Source organism: Sinohyriopsis cumingii, chromosome 15 (genome assembly GCF_028554795.1).
Source record: "Sinohyriopsis cumingii isolate HCF-2022 chromosome 15, ASM2855479v2, whole genome shotgun sequence".
Classification (NCBI taxonomy): domain Eukaryota; kingdom Metazoa; phylum Mollusca; class Bivalvia; order Unionida; family Unionidae; genus Sinohyriopsis; species Sinohyriopsis cumingii.
Window position 1 is genome coordinate 147935985 of NC_142975.1, and position 16971 is coordinate 147952955.

Here is a 16971-nt window from a genome sequence, read left to right on the forward strand (position 1 = left end):
CAAAAGACTCGTTGCTGTAAATGACGGTTTTTTGGGCTAGTGTTTGTTCTGTTTTCTTCCTCATCTTTATGTCACCACCCAACATGTCAAACAATTCATCATTAAAATAGAAACCCATGATTTTTTCCCCCTCAGGAAATTTTATCAGGAAGCGACGAGCTGTTTTGTGGTATTCCAGGGTGACAGTTTTGTTCTTGACATTCTTAAAAGCTTCCCCAAACACGCCATTAAACTTGGTGGCTATGGTGTTCACCAAATGTTGACCACTAAAATAATAGCCTGGGAGAATGAACAACTGATAGTCGGTCCACTTTGGATTGTCTTTGTTAGGGTTTTTATGCTTATATTTACTATTGTCATCCATCCACTTTTGCAGTTGTTCGTCATAAACTTCCACATCAAATTTATTTTGATTGGGAAGGACATTGAGGACTTGGGTCGGGTGAATCATTTCGACTAAAGCCACTTCCCAATGGGCTTCGTGATCTAAGGGGATGGCTTGAGGTAATTTGGCCGTGTAACAGCACAACGCGTTGTTGGGAAACACCTCCATGGAACTGTCACTGGGTAAGGTTAAGTAAAATTGGTTTTGGTGACTCATAATTCCAGAGTTCTGTGGCTGTCCGAGGGAATATTAGTGGATGTCAGAGGTGTCTCTCCGCCCAAAATGGGGTTCTGGTTGTGGTTGTTGGAGTGGTGACTGGCACTGACACTGGCACTGGACACAACGTTCCCGTTTGAGGAGAATTTCAGGGAGGGATTGGGAAGCAGGTAACCGATGCAACTGCTCAATAAAATGGTCCACAATTGTTTGTCTCATTGTTGCAAACTCAAATTGGCGATGGCTGCCCCGATGACACAATACACCACGAAGATTTGGCAGAAAAAGACGATTTGCGTTTTAGGCACACGTTCTCCACACCACACCCACAAGGGTTGTTTTTGTAAATCTTGCACAGAAGAACTAGGGGAAGAAGGAGTGGTCGACGTAGCTGCGTCTGTTGCTGTGTGAAAGGGCATGATGGTCACTTCTTCTTTTTATAGTCGATGACTTGCGAAGCGTCGATCCAAGAATCGAAACTGGGTGGATATCCTTTCCAACGTACTTTGACTTCTTTGACACGTCGTTTGCCCACTTTACGGGTTCTGCGTTCGAGAATGCTTTCGATGTCGTACACGTCGTCTTCTTTTTTGGTGACACGTTGTAACTCGGGCAAATAAAACGTTCCTTTGAGTACTTCTCCGTTCATGTCTTCCAATTTATAGACGGTAGGATGACGGCCATGTACTTGTCCAGTGACGCGAAACAATTCGGTCGTCCAGTTAGGTAAGTAACCTTTGTCGAAAGTGCGTTTGGTTTTGCCAATGCGCACCCAATCTCCTACGGTCAACTCTCCACTTTTCTTGGGGACAGCCCTCGTCGGGGACGTACCGAACAGGCGCTCGAACACCAGCACTTCGTTGTCGGGAGTCACGTCTTGCGGGGCACGTCCGATGCTTCGATGGTAAGATTGGTTGTACGCTTGCACCAGGTGCGGTAAGATGTCGATGTACTTCAGAGTGTGGTGATGCGTAAAATATTTCCACATGCGTTCTTTCAAAGTACGTTGAAAACGTTCCACGATGCTGGCTTTGGTTTCGGGATTCTCGGTGGTAAAAAAATGAATGTCACGTTTCTTTAATTCTTTTTGGAAAGCTTGGTTCAGAAATTCGGTGCCTTTGTCCGTTTGCCATCGAAGATGGCGACGACCACTTTGTTTCAACACCCGTTGCAGGGCTCGCACTAACTCGCTGCTCAATTTGGAAGTCAAGGGCACGACCCAGGCAAATTTGGAAAAGACGTCGATGACACAAAACAAATATTTGTAGCCGCGATTGTAGCTGGCCAAATGAGAGACATCGGCTAAATCGGCTTGCCATTGATGATCGATGCCTTCCACTCGGGTGCGACTTCTGGCAAACTTGCGTCGAATGGGTTTGTGTAAAGTGTAGGTAGCTTGTTCTTGTAACCATCGTTGCACTTGAGGTAAACGGAGACTTTTCAGTCGCATTTTGGCAGCACGATACAATTTTTGAACTCCTGCGTAACCTGCAGGATGGGAGGGATCGTAGTAAATGCTGGCTAAGACTTTTTCCATTTTTTTATTTTGTGTTGGTGTGTTAATAAGTCACCCACTCTTCGGTGATGCTACTTTGGGTGGGTCGAAAGGGTGGTTTGGAAACGGATTTACGTGTCCGATGGGCTACGGGAGTAGAAGTCGAAGGTAGTGGTGGTGGTGGAGGTGGAGGTGGCAATGGAATGGCTTTGGTTTTCTTTTCTTTTTTCGCTTCTGGTTTCTCTTCTTTCTTTTTCACTTCTGTCGAAGGAGGTGTGGACATCATCTTTTTAACCCAAGCTTTCATTTCTTCTCGTTGGGGTGTGGGGGACGGGGTCAACAAGGATGCTGCAATCTTACTCGAAATGGGAGCTGCTGACGGTGTTTGAAACACTTCGCGCGTCTCTTCTTCCTCAGGTCTTCGTGGGGTAGCATCTCTGGTGACGGTTGGGGATGACAGTAGTGGTGGTGGTAGTGGTAATGATGATGATGGTGCTGGACTTTTCATCAAGGTCTTAAAATCTTTCAAAGTGGGTAGAGCTGTTTCGTCTAAAGCTTTCTGGTGAAAGAGTTGCAGTCTTTGCAAGAGTTGACCGTACTTTTGCGATTTTTCTGTTTCGGACAAATCTTGGCGATCCATCAAGGATTGCAATTCGTGTTGTAACTGGGACATCTCGCTCAAATTGGGATTGGGAGGTAAATGCGGGGTGCGTTGTTCTTGCCACCGATGGTATTCCATCCATCCTTTGTAAGGCACTAAAGCTAGTTTTCGTCCTTCCATGGGGTTGTCAGGGGTGAATTCTGAGATCTTGGGACTTCCGAAGGCCTTTTTATCTTGCTCCCATCAGTCCTCCCAACATGGTTCCCAAGACTCCTTTTAGTATGGGGCCTAACAAGAGAGGTAAAATGCCTCCCCGTTGGACCAACATCTTCTTTTTTTGACGAATGGGAATTTTCTTTTGAACCATTTTCCGAAGAACGTGACGATGTTTGCCTAAGCATTGTTTCTGGTGTTTGGACAAAGGGATCGTGCCTTTCAAAACGTTCAAACAACATTCGCACACGGTATCGATGACCTCTTTGGAGGCTGTTTGAATGAGTTTTTTTCGTAGGGGTGGAGAAGCTTTGGACAGGACAGATAACATGTCCCCATGTTTGGCTAAACGTGGTGGCAGTCCTTTCCTTTTCTTTCCTTGGGGTTTTCTGGAGGGTGACATCTTTGAGTCTTCAGGAGCACCAAAAAACACTGATATCCTACTCGGTCACAGGCCTTTTTTATACTGGAACGCGTCGCCATTGATTGTCTTTACGTCGTATCAGTTTGAGGACAGGCATGACACGTCGTGCAGGGGTACGTAACGGACTAAATCGAGCCAGCTCTTGCTTGGACAAATCCAGTAAACTTTGTAACATGCCCGATCTTTCATGGACTTTGATTTTGGGAGAAGGTACTTTGTGAGCAGCAGCCACTGCCGCTAAATTGGAAGGTCCTGCCACTGGGGAAGTTCTTTTGGGGGTCATCAACGGAGAAGTTCTTGGTGTAATCAACGTCTCCAAGTACTCTTCAGTTCCTGGTGACATCAACGGAGAAGTGGACAAACGTGAGGCTGCCGGAGACGCTGTGGCAGGTCGTGGCTTGCGAGTGTAAGGTTGCGTCCTGGCCGAAGTGCCTCTCTTGCGACTAGTTTTCTTCTGTGGACTTTTCTTTTTTTGAGGACTTTTTCTCTGTTTCTTTTTCTTGGGGCTTCTTTTCTTTTTCCGGGGTGATGGTGGTGGTGTCTGGTAAGAGGAGGGTCCCGCCACTGGAGAAGTTCTTCTTGGGGACTTGGTCTTTTTCTTTTTCTTCTTGGGGCTTCGTTGGACTTTTGTCTTAGGGATAACTTTGGGGGCATTAGGATCCCATCTTAAGAGTGAGCGAATGATGACCCCTCCTAGAGTACCGCTCCCTCCAGGTTTCAAAATGATTTGTTTTTTGGTTTGAGTGTCGATGCGGGGATCGGCCAGTTGGACCAAAGCGACTTTGTTTCGATCGAAAAAGCGTTGGGTTTGATGAGGAATCTGAATGATTCCTTGGAGTATTTGACGTGCCGTCACCGTGAACCATCGTAAGACTTCTTTGAGACTAGCTTCTAAGACACGGGCTCGTGTTTGTGGATCTTTTTCTCGACTGATGCCATACAAGGCACGAATCAATTTGACGGGAAGATGCGACTGAAGGGACGTCATGTTCACACTGTGTGAGACAGACGAAAAAGGGTCTGAGGTTTTTATAGATTTTTTTCATGGGAGGAGTGAAATGAAGTCGAGGACGGAGACGTGTACAGCACAGGCCCTCCGTCTTGGCACCAGTGGTGAAACAAGTGGGTACGAAATCGCAAATCCTCGGGGGTCGTAGGTTTCAAATCGACGAGTAAATAGGCGTGTGGTGTTTGAGTGGCATCGTCGTACGCCTGAGTCAGCCAAGGCGTTCCTAACTGTTTGGCTAAAACTTGCACTTGCGATTTATCTCGAGGACTTTTAAACAAGACCACGTAATGCGCATTGAGACTGATGGTGCGATGGGCTTTACTTTGTTGAAACAAATTTTGGGTGATGTAAACGACACTGGCATTACGGTGATGCCCTTTGCGCGTAAACCACAATTTAATTTCTTCTTCGTCTTCTCCTAACATGTCGTCGAAAATGACCAAATGGGTTAGACGGGAGTCAGAGACGATACCATCGTCTTCTTTAGGAATGCCTTCCACAAACACGATGGAATCGCCTTGACTTTCACGCAAGAGGCTGTACGCCGATTGCCACTCTTTGTAACACCACACGATCCGTTGAGGGGGCCGATCGATCAAATGATGTTTATGTTCGATCAAACGTTTGACGAATTCGGTTTTGCCTGAACCGCTAGGTCCAGCAATGAGCATGTTAAAGGGATGGCGAAGATACAAAGCCTCCCAACTGGCACGATCTAAGTGTTCGTCGATGACTTTGACAGTAGAGGAAGAGGGAGCAGAGACAGCAGAGGTAGCCATGGTGTGAGAAATGTCACTTGTGACACGAAAAACAAACAAGACAAGAGTTTATATACTTTTTCAGAACACGTTTATTGAATGTTTCAAATATGAACACGAAAGACAAAAATACATACAACCCAAATAGTGATGTACAGGAATATAAAACACAGCAAAACAATCAAAGTGAAATATAAACAAGTGTCTGTACAACATGTTTTGGTTAACCAAGATGTCCTAGGGACAGTGTGTAATGTTCTTACAGTCTCTACTTGAGGTATTGTCACACAAGTGTCCTCCCGGAATGACCTTTCAGGTATGTCCATGACAGTCCTGTCCTGAAGCGAGTGGTTGTTCTCGGTGACGGGTTCTTCTGGCACCGTCACTAACACAGGTTGAAAAGTAACTTTTTTCCTTGAACAACTCTTGTGCATACTGGGCCACTTCTTGGGTCCAAACCTCAAAACCCCCCTTTTTCCAATCACGAACATCTGTCCAATGAGGGTGTAAGTCACAAGCTACACACACATCGTCATACACGTCTTGGGTCGCTAAAAGTTGACGAATCTTTTTTTCCTGTTGAGGTCGAGAAGTATCCAGATGAAAACGCAAGGCTTTGAACAAAAGGAGTTTTTCGTGACCATTTAAGGCCATGGAGGTGGTAAGTACTGATCGTAAAGAGTCCACAAGGAATCGGCTGGTAAACGAAATCCCAGAAAACAAGTCACTAAGACACACACCACTTGTCGTCCAAAATTGAATGGATACAGTTCTTGTAATAATTGATGGTAATGATCCACGGTTTGAATATGGTCATTGAGTTCCTTCCACGGAATCTGTTGGATGACATGTGACATAAACCGTGGCATGGCAGCCTGTTTTTATATTCTCTTTTTTTCGGATGCAATAGACGTACTTTCTAGCCAGAGATCTTCGTTCTCCAGTAGGGAATCTAAATCTTGCATACTGTAACCGAAACGTTAGAGTTCGTTTAGGTGTTTCCTCTTCCTCTAAGTAGATTCCACGTAAAATATGTTGGTAATCCTTTAACTTGTCTTCCTCAATGCATTGCACTAGGTGAATCTCGAAGTAACCATAATCATGAACATGTCGATCATTAGCGACCTCAAAGTTTTGAACAATGTCTGACCATTGAAAGAATTTCTGACGAATCAGTTCTCTTATACCCTTCAGGTACCAGTGGTTAAAGATCTGGTGACGTATCGGATGCAATTGTTCTTTACGTTTCACTTGTATTTTGACCAGCTCTCGGTAAATGCGTTCTCTCAACTCCACAGGCAAAGCACGAATGTTCTCTTGTAAAGTATCCATGAATAGGTCATACTAAATCCTCTTTGGTCTGACACAAGAAATGTACTCTTTGCACAAACATGGTTTCACTTCAGTGTCGAATTTAAATCGTTGAGTCACTAATCTACACATTACAATTCGTTCAGAAGTTTCCTCTTTCACCAAGTTGACATTGTGTTCAAGATGTTGGTAATTCGTTAACTCTTCCTCTGGAATTCGATGCAGTACGTTTACAATGTAGTAGATAGAATCGTCAATACCAAACCAATCCTTTTTATAACCAGGAGGTCGTTGATCAATGTCTGTCCAATGGAACACTTTCAACTCAATCAGTCCTTGTATAGCCTTCAGGTACCAGTGGTTCAAACACCGGTGACGTAACGGATGCAATTGTTCTTTACGTTTCACTTGTATTTTGACCAGTTCTCGATAAATGCGTTCTCTCAACTCCACAGGCAAAGCACTAATGTTCTCTTGTAAAGTATCCATGAACAGATTATTATGGTAAGAAGTTACTTCAATGTCTCGGTCCTACTAAAGGTAAGTAATGACAATTCGGTGACCATCGAGCATGTTCTACGTAGGCCGAATCTTGCGGTTCCCAGTGGTGAAGTGACACACCGCAACTGAAGCACTTGACTTTATCTCCTTCGCCCAAGTAGAAAAATCCGGCTCTGGCTAATTCTTCGGGGGTCGGTCCTCCCAGATACTTTGGCCATTTTCCTTTGAACGATTGAAGACGATTTTCAAAGTCGCAGTATTCCGACGAACGCACAGGAAACGAATATTCGTTTTTCACAGGTTCGTTTCGATGAGGGTTGAGTGAAATGGGCAGGAGTTTGCTCAGGGCTGGATGACATCCGTAGGGAGGTAAACGTGAAGGTCGACATTCCCCTTTAAAACGAAACCCAGTAAAATGTCCAAGAGGACAAGCGGCATCACTTTCGCATCCCACAGGTTTGACACGCACAGCATCACTTTCCATGATAGGGGTAGGGGTACTAAAGTTCCCATGATGCTTTACGGCATCGCTCAGGTCACAAGGTACAGCATCGTACCCATCGCAAGGCTCACAATCGCATTCCACTTCCGAAGCCTCACACTTGAATTGTGCCTTTCTAAACAACTTGTTCTGTGTTTCTCTGAAAGTATTCATCTTGTTTGCTCGGTCTTGGTAGTCACAATGAACTATCGATCTTGACCATAGCCCCCTTTTTATACTAGTCTCAATGCAGTCTCCAGCTTGTACATCTTTCCTTTTTTACGTTTTTTATGTCTTGTTCTGGAAGGTACCGTCTCTAAGGTACCGTCAACATTGTACCGTAGTGTGATGGGTGGAAAGGCCATAGAAAGGTAAGGGCAGTGCGGAGACCATCGAGTATGTTCCAGAATAGCTGAATCTTTATAGATACATAGATCCATTCGTAACTTCAGTCCGCAAGCGAAACACTGTACCTCGTATCCCAATCCTGACTCAGGTCCCAAGTAGACAAATCCTGTTCTAGCTAAAACATGCGAAGAAGGTAATCCTTCCCTATCCGTAGGCCATTTCTGAAACGTGTCCAATCGACGGGCACAATCACAATAGTCAGGTAAGAAGACTGGAAAATGGTAGGGCTTGAACTTGGGGTTCTCATCGGGTTTCTCACTCGATTCTTGCTGTGGCGAAGTCATCTTTCTCGTAACTATCCTCTTACAACCAATGTTTTATACCAACGTGTCCATACGGTAAGGTGAAATGATTGGGAAGTCGAACTCGCTTCTGGTATACAATTTGATAGACTTTTTCCAAGGGTCGACTGACGATGTGGTGAGTGGGTAAACGTACAATCTTGTTAGGTTGATAGGTGGTCACTTTAAAGTTTCCATCCTCTCCCGATTGCAAGGCTTCTTTCAATACCCCAAAGTTGACCACTCGACTGGTACGATAATTCAGAGTCAGTCCTTTCACTTTGCACGTCGTGTGCACTTCTCCTTGTTTGTCCCGGTATTCGTAGCCGTAATTTTTGGGACCGCCACTGACAAAACTTAGAATCTTGTCGTCGGGATGCTCGTCTGTCCAGGCTCCTAAACGGTCTCCTTCGATGTCAGGGTGATGTTGAATCGGGTGATGGATGTAAATGCAACTGTCCGTGTCAAAGTACAGGACGCGTTCTTCTAACAGTTCTAAAGCTTCGTACAATTTTAAGCGAGCATGGGCTGTCACGTAAGCCGCAATGATGACATTTCCAAAAGGGTCGTCTTGTACAAAGTCCAGATCTTCTTCGTAATTGACCAAGATCAAATTCTCTCGAACGACGTCCACGTGTTTCATGTATTTGGTTTTGTCGTGAATCATCTGGAAGTAGCGGGAAGGTTCTGTCAAATATTCCGTCTTGGGTAAACACGGGCGTTGTGCCATTTTGCCCCACAAGCAATTTAACATCACTTTGGCAAACGATCGCCTACCTTCGTTTTTCTCGATGTGGTCTAAAGTGATGCCTTCTTGTTCGTAGTATTTCTCTTTGAATTGTATTTGGTCTTCGGGAGTGTGACACCAGGACGGATAGCCGCTGGCTTCTTGCTTCAGTTTCAAAAAGGCATCCACGTAGTCTGCGAAAATGCCTTTCTGCGTGGGGTCACCCTTGCGGTATTGTTGTGTCTTGGGAAAGTGGCAAATTTCGTACACTTCTAACAGTTGGTATCCCATGTCCAGAGCTTTGAACAATTCCACGCTGACCCAGGTTCCCGTCAAGGCCCGTTCTTCTTGGGTGTGCTGACAAGGTTGGTCTTGGTTGCACGTTTCGGCACAAGTACGGCACAAGGGAAACATCAGTTTGCCTTGACAATGGTGAGGTAAGACGGGATGGTACAGGTTCGTGGGAGGCAAAACTTTACACTTGATCAAGCCTTCGTATTGTCGAATGTTTTTCAGGTCGATGTGTTCCGTCAACAATTGCGGGTGCCCTACAGGAAAGCGACAATATTTGCACACGTAGGGATACAGCGAACACACGTCCAAGTATTTGATTTCTTCTCCTTTCTCTTCGTCGGCTTGGTACAGCAAACAGGTGGCATTGGTCCTTCCTCCGTACAAACTATCCCTCGGGTTCAGCGGGTCCATGAACTGGTAACTTTCCACGAGGCGTTTAAACTCGGGATCGGTTTTCATACGGTGATCGTACTCGTGTTCCCACATTTCCACCACTTGGTATCCTTGCTGTTCTAACTTTAGGCGTCGCTGACAAGTGTCCTGGTACAAGTCTTCCATGGTTCGTTGCAAAAACTGATTTTTAGTGCCACGGTCAGGGTAACAGACGGGACATCCGTGAAATAAGCAACCGTTAAACTCGTACACGATCTTGGGGTTTTCTAAGTCCCAGCCATCGACCGAATACGTTCCGATGGTCTTTTCGCCTCCTCCGTTGCGGGCATGCTGAATCCATTTGTCTTCCTTGTCGCACAAGTAATGTAACCAACGTAGGGCTTTGACCGAGTATTGACGCTTGACATAGTGGGTCGTTTGAGGACTGATGACAGCCACGGTGTTTTCAGGCATGAATCGTTGGCGGTACACTAAGGAACACGCTTTGGCAATGGTGCAAGCTTCTTTCAAAGGATCGACCCCTCCGTGTTCCATGAACAGTTCTCGAAATTTTCCACAGCAACGCCGTAAAATGTCCACGTCGGAACGACAATACTTTAGCATTTCTTCCTGAAAGTCGAAAGGGTCCGAGGCGTGAATCTGGTACCAAGCGTAGAAAGCTTCTCGTTGTTCGGTACGCATGTTGTCGGGGTCGTAATAGTGAACGTCTGGTAAATGGGGTAGAACGGTATGTTGATTGGCTTCCGTATTGAAAAAGTGTGGAAAGTACCCTTTAGCCATTTCTGTCATTCCAAACGTTTTAGGCATTCGACTCAAAGGCATGGCCAAGTAACTCATCGAATCTTTAAACTGTACTTGTCCCACTTGCATGAAAATGATTTTGGCTCCGTTCAAAGTCACTTTAGGACGTTCGGTGCCTTGTTCCGTATAGTATCTGAGAAGAAACTGTCCATCGTATCCGGAAAAATTGTGAGCCATCACTGTGGCATGGCGATGACAATCTCCGTAACGTTCAATGTCCTCTTGGCTCCACGTCTTGTCGACGGGGTCTAAGACCCATTGGGCAAAATCGGCTAACGTGTTTGGTCCCCGAAAGATTTTTTCACGCCCTCCGGGTATCTTGCTGCAGTGAGGGCAATGACTGAAGATAGGTTCTTGAATGCACTTCTCGCACGCTCGATGAGCCACGCAGAAATTAGGAATGTGAATGCCGGTCTCTTGCATGCATTCGAAATCGAAAAAGATGAAATTGCCTTTCTTCTTGTGACCGTCCTCTTTCTCTGGTGGGGGTTGGTATTTTTGCACGTAACATTGGTGTTCCAAGTCCACGATGTGGTGACAAATGTGACATTTTTTCTTTCCTCGACATACGTGTGCCTTGGCAGCATTGGTACATATGACTTGTTCACACGTAGAGCACAATCTCAGCAGTTGACAAGCACATTTCTTCTGTGAACCTTGCGTTTTCAGATGTTGTTGGTAACAGGTAGGGCTGACAAACGTACGCAGACAAGTGGAACAAGGCACTGGTTCTTCGCTCAGACAGGGTGAAGAGGCCAAACATCCTGAGCATTTCGATCCACAATGCTTGTGTTGCTCTCGATTATTATAACCATGGTCACATTTCTCACAGTAATATCTGTATCTCAGGAATCCAGTGATACTGGTAATGGTATCGAAATGTTCATCGTGATGATAAAGGTGAATGTATTTTCCATCCTTAAAATCTTGGCCTCGAAACAACAGAGGTCCACGCACTTCTTGAGGATGCACTTTCAAGGTGTAGCGTGGAGCTAGGGCATCTTGCAATTTTTGCATCTCGGGAATGCCACAGGGTGTGTCTTTGGGCAGTCCGGCTTGTTGTAACAGGAGTTCTGCTTCGTTTCGTTGTTTGGCTCGGTCGGATCGTTGAATAGTGTCCCAAGTTCTTTTCCATTGTACCGTGTCGTTCTTGTTGGCATAGGTTCGTCCCACCACGATGGCACGAGCTAAACACATCTGGTCATGAGGGTTGTTAATTCGGACGAGACTCGTTTTGGTGTTGCGAAGGACGTCCACCAATAACATCTTTTTGCGTCCGGTCCCTTGAGGAGGAGAGACGTGGGTCACGTCCAGTGTGGCTTTACCATCGGTGATGTCAAACTGATCATTAGATTGTTGTACGTGTTGAATCTTGTCCATGACTTTGGAAGCAGTCAATTCTGCAGGGGTGCTAAACTCGATCCAAACAGGGGATTTCAAACCGTCGTGTTGTATGGAAAGTCTCAAGCGATCGTCTTCTTTGGGTTGACATTGTCGCTTGAGTGAAGTGAGCAAAGAATCCCACACCTCAGTGATGAACACTTCTGCTTTCTCTAACGGTACTTCAGCCTTGAAATCTTTAAACTTCACCGTGTATTTGTAAGCCGTGGTTCTAAATTTTCTAGAGGAGCGCTTTTCCGTCTCTCGAATGGAATAGTACTTTTCAGGGTTGACTAAGGGTGGTGAACTTGGTTTAGAGGTTTCAAATTCTGGTTCACTCATGTCCTCTTCAAAATCACTGGCATGAATTTGTGCCAAGATTTCAGCCCTGGTTCGAGGCGAGAGATCACGTTTCTGCCTCTTACTTTCTTCTTCTTTTTTCTTCTCGAATGAATGGGATCGTTTCATCTTGAAAGCAAAAAGTCAAATGACTCAAGTTCAAACACCATAAACTACTTTATAGTCATGGCAGACCAGCGTATATAAAAGGGTGTGTGTCTTGTCCTTTCACTATTCATTTCACTCTCAAGCCGAGCACAACGATGGAAGAGACTAACCAGATGGAACGTTTCGTCAGAGCTTTGCGAGGGGTCATTAGAAAATTCTCTTCAGACCAGCCTACGGACTACTCTCCTTCCTTTAGAGATAAAAGTCAAGATACTTGCTATATCTGTCAGAAGAAAGGGCATTGGTCTTCAGAATGTCCAGACCGTCAAAAAAGAAAAAAAACAGGGGATAAAAAAGACAAAAGTCAAGATACCTGTTATTATTGTCAAGAAAAAGGACATTGGTCTCCAGATTGCCCAAAAAAGAAACAAGAGGAGTCAGAAGAAAAGAGGAATTCTTCAGAAGAAGAGAGGGATTCTTCGGAGGAAGAGAGGGATTCTTCTGAGGAAGAAAGAAGACAGGTGAAGAAAAAGAAACAGGAGAAAAAAAGAAGAAGGGAAGAAAGAGAGGAAGAAGAAGAGGAAAAAAGCGTGACGGTGAAGAAATTCAAAAAACAGAGAGACTAAACAAGGAGAAAAGAAGAAATCAATGAACTTTTCATTAAAGTGTTGTGTTGTGAATTGTGAATTGGATTGTAAAAAAATGGATAAAAGAATAAATCAATGATATAAGGTAAGAGTCTTTTAGTTTTGATTTTAAAATAAGAACGTACACTCACGCACTCATACACAGACACGTACTATAAAGGTAAAATGGGTGGGTTTTTTTTTTTTGAGTTATTGGCAAATTGAAATTGTATTTCTTTTCGAGAAATGTGGGTGGCCCTGAAAAGGGCCTTTTTTCTCTTTATGGTGTAGGGGTGAGTTTAAGCAATCAACTTTAACTGCCTTATGCCTTTGCCACGACCAAGGCCTACTTCTGAACTGCGTGATGTTGATGATGATTGGGTTGAAATCACTAAGGGTGGTACGGTAGGCTTAGTCACAGGGTTGACATGTTTGGCTCGGGAAGGTCGTATTCTCTTCGGTCGTGATAAAGAAGTCTGATACATTTGTTTCAGACTTCTTAACTCCGCTAAAATGTCCAACAGTACCGTGACCGTTTGATTTTCACCCTCTTGTTTCTTTGCTGCTACTTCTTCTTGCTGTTGTTGCTGTTGTTTTTTTCTTACCTCTTCTTCTTGTTGCTGTTGCTGTAGGAGAAAAGCCTGTTCCGCTTCCTTTTGTCGTTGTATAAATTTCTCCAATTCTTCTTTCTGTCTCTGTCTAAAATTCTCCACTTGCGGTAATAAAGAAGGTAACGAAGGTTCCGGAACAAATTCTTGCGAGGAGAGAAAATCCACAAAATCCCAATTCACCTCTTCTGAAAGTAAGTCCGGGTTCCCTTGGGCGGTCTCCCCTGCTGGTGCACCCCACTGGATCGTTTTCTGAGTTTCCGTCATGTTGAATCACTGTCGCATAGATTGACTGCACACAAGCGCTAGCGAATCTATATAGACTACGTGACGTCACATACTGCACTCTTACGATTGGATGCGGGCTGACTGAATTCTGTAACGCGTGTTTGGATTGGTGAATGAACTCAATCCGTTTCAATCCTTCCTGTCCCTATAAATAAGCGCCGTTCACTGCATTGATTCACCTATTCTCGGAGCCTCAACATGTGGACCGACGTTGAATCTTCAACCCTTGTGTCAACAATGATGTTCAGGACGGACATGCTCATGTATGTCCGAGCCAAGTGGACCGTTGTCCACAGGACCAACAGCAGCCTGTGGATAAGAAGAGTCTATATAGAGAGACAAGGTTGCCTCAAGAGGACTCTGATGTATGGCCCTGCTGTAAGACGAAGTTTGAGGAAAAGAAGATGTCGCAAATGCCCTCTATGTTAAGGGTATATTAACATAAACCAAAGGCCCTTTTCAGGGCCAGCCATATTTCTCGAAAAGAGATAGTCTTTTGAATTGCCTACCCCTTTTTTAAAAAATTTTTTTTAAAAAAAATCCCATGTTAAATTCCCCTTGTCCGTAGAGTGGCCCACGATTTATTGCCATGTTAAATTCCCCTTGTCCGTAGAGTGGCCCACGATTTTTCGCCATGTTAAATTTCCATTGTCCGTAGAGTGGCCCAGGGGTGTTTTTAATGCTAATTCCCATTGTCCGTAGGGTGGCCCTATTCACTACTCACACACACACACACACACACACACACACACACATACATACATACATACATACATACATGCTGAAATTTTGAATTTCGCGCTAGATATAGCTGTTACCAAATACCAGTAAGTGTCTAGACTTTAAAGGGTACACAAGTGTGTTCCGGAAAGATTTGCACGCAGCAAAATTGCACATTTTAATGAGCAGTCACATCAGACACACGTACCATCCATCAGTATCAACACAGATTTGGGGGTGGGCTATGCTGATTTATCGGATGAATGACAATCGTATGCAAAAATACTACTGGTTCATTTGGATGATGTGTTTTGTCAACTATTTGTTGCTACGTAACCTATGACATTTACTTTTAATTGCAAATTTGGAAGATCTTAACGAGTATGTTTGTCTTATATGACATTTATGAAACAAGCTGAATAATACACTTCAAATTCTGGCTCCCACCCTCCCCTGCAAACGTTCAGAAATGCCCCCCTCCCTAGCGTTGCAGGGTCATTAGTTACACCACTGATGTCCTGAGCGCTATAGGTACATTTTATGCGAAAGTAACACCAATTTAAAATTCTCCTTATAACATAACGTAAAGAACGATTGCAATACTAACTGAAGTTGCTATGCGGCTTTGCTCATTGTTAGAGTATAGTATTCGCACACGATATTTACAATGTGATGTAAGGATGCTATAATACGCGTAAATATAGAGGATATCAAATGGGCAATGATTTAAGACTGAATCATTATCCATTTGAGATTATGTTTATTACATAGTTTTATTTTAATGGAAAATGTTTAGAGAGAAAAAAAAAGGAATAATTGTATTCATTCTCCCTCATTTTGATGCACCTTTCATTGCGCGTAAAAAAAATGGTCACATACGCAATTCTATAACCTTTAAACTTTAAAAGTTGAATTTTTACAAATTATAAATCAAAGAGCAAGTATCCTTTCGAATTAATGGAAGATTGTACACAGACAGTCATTTTTCAGCACAGATTGGCCAATGCGAGTGGCGTCACATAATTTTGACACCGGTTAGGGTAGACAATCCATGTTAACACTAAAGTGTGTCAGCTTTACTAATAAGCATTCCATTGTTGGGATATTCATATGCAAGGATGATTACTGGATGCAGAAATTCCCAGAGTTACCGTAATTTATCTGTGACTAGACATTTGCATTATTTGATTCGGAACAGTATATTACAGAAGACATAAACAAATTTCATTTAGAGTCGGAATTGCATAGCATAAAAAACATTAGTTCGTTTGAACTATTTTACCTCGTACAAATAATGGATAAAGTTCTGTCAGTTGGAATACCGGGTTATGCCTACATTCTTCTGTGAACAGTGGTGAGTTTTTTTACATATCCAAGTTAACATTTAAGCCATGCTTGTATATAGGGCGGATTCCATTTTACCTCCCCCAACCTACACCCACCCGCTATCAACTGACAGATACCCTTAGTATTATTTGTTGTTGTTCTTGTTTTGGGGTTTCACGAAATTTTTCTAAGGATGTAATACTATATTACTGTGGGATAAATTCGCCTAATTCAGAAAGACTTGACCATTTTTTTCTTCCAATTCCTTTTCTGGAATCGATTCGAAAAATGGCCGCCAAAATATTGAAAGTAATGGTAAAACCAAAAAGTTGCAGAAGGCGTGGTTAGGAAAGTTTTCGCACGATCGCAGCAAGTAAGGAGAATACTGTGCAAGAATTTCTTGGGCTTTTCATTATTAAAATCGGTAGTGGGGTACAAACCAATAGGAGTGTGCGCGAATTGTATAGTAGCCTAATAAACTGTACTTAAATTGATGTTCTCAAACATTCAATAAGTAGAAATATTATTGAAAATACATTTTGCTTCGATTATTTTCAATGAATGATTATCACATACATATATGGCATGACGTGACGTGCTTTTACATACAGGTAGATCATGTCAGACCTTATGTAACGTCATGTCACACAGCAACAAACTTATTGGGTCCTTTGTGTGCTTAACAGCACCCAATAAATGCTTTGACTGGCCCAATAAGTGAAATTATAATATATTTTATAAGCAGTCCCATTAGTTTAAGGATATTACTACCAATCAATATCCAGCGTTATTGACCATAGTGACGTCAAAATATGTATAAGATAAACATGCGCCTGCATTCGATGAACTACTTCTAGCTCCGGCTAAATAAAATTGTCGACGGAAACGCGAAACAATGACTTCGTAAAAAGTCGGATGGCATCCAGAGGACAACAATGACCGTAACCCATTCTACCGCCGACCAGTGATGGATAATCGATTTATCTATATCTGATTTATTGAAGCATGACTATTATTCCAAATGAGTAAAGAAATTATCCAAAGACTTTAAATAGCAAGAAGAAAAAGAAATTCTTTATAGAAATATTGAAAATGGAAGGCTAATGACCGCTAGTTGCTCTTATCAGTACCAGAGAGAGAGAGAGAGAGAGAGAGAGAGAGAGAGACAGAGGGAGGGAGGGAGGGAGGGAGGGAGAAAATTAAACTGATCTTTAATAAAACGTATCAAAACAACAATTTATCTTTTAGGTAAATAGTGCTCATTTATCCATTCTGAAT

At 43.4% G+C, this 16971-nt stretch overlaps 1 protein-coding gene across 3 annotated transcripts in view; it reads right to left on the minus strand.

The window, feature by feature from the left end:
• Window positions 1-16971, minus strand: part of LOC149783017 (uncharacterized) — a 194302-nt gene that overhangs the window by 160280 nt on the left and 17051 nt on the right. The gene's annotated exons all lie outside the window — the stretch shown is intronic.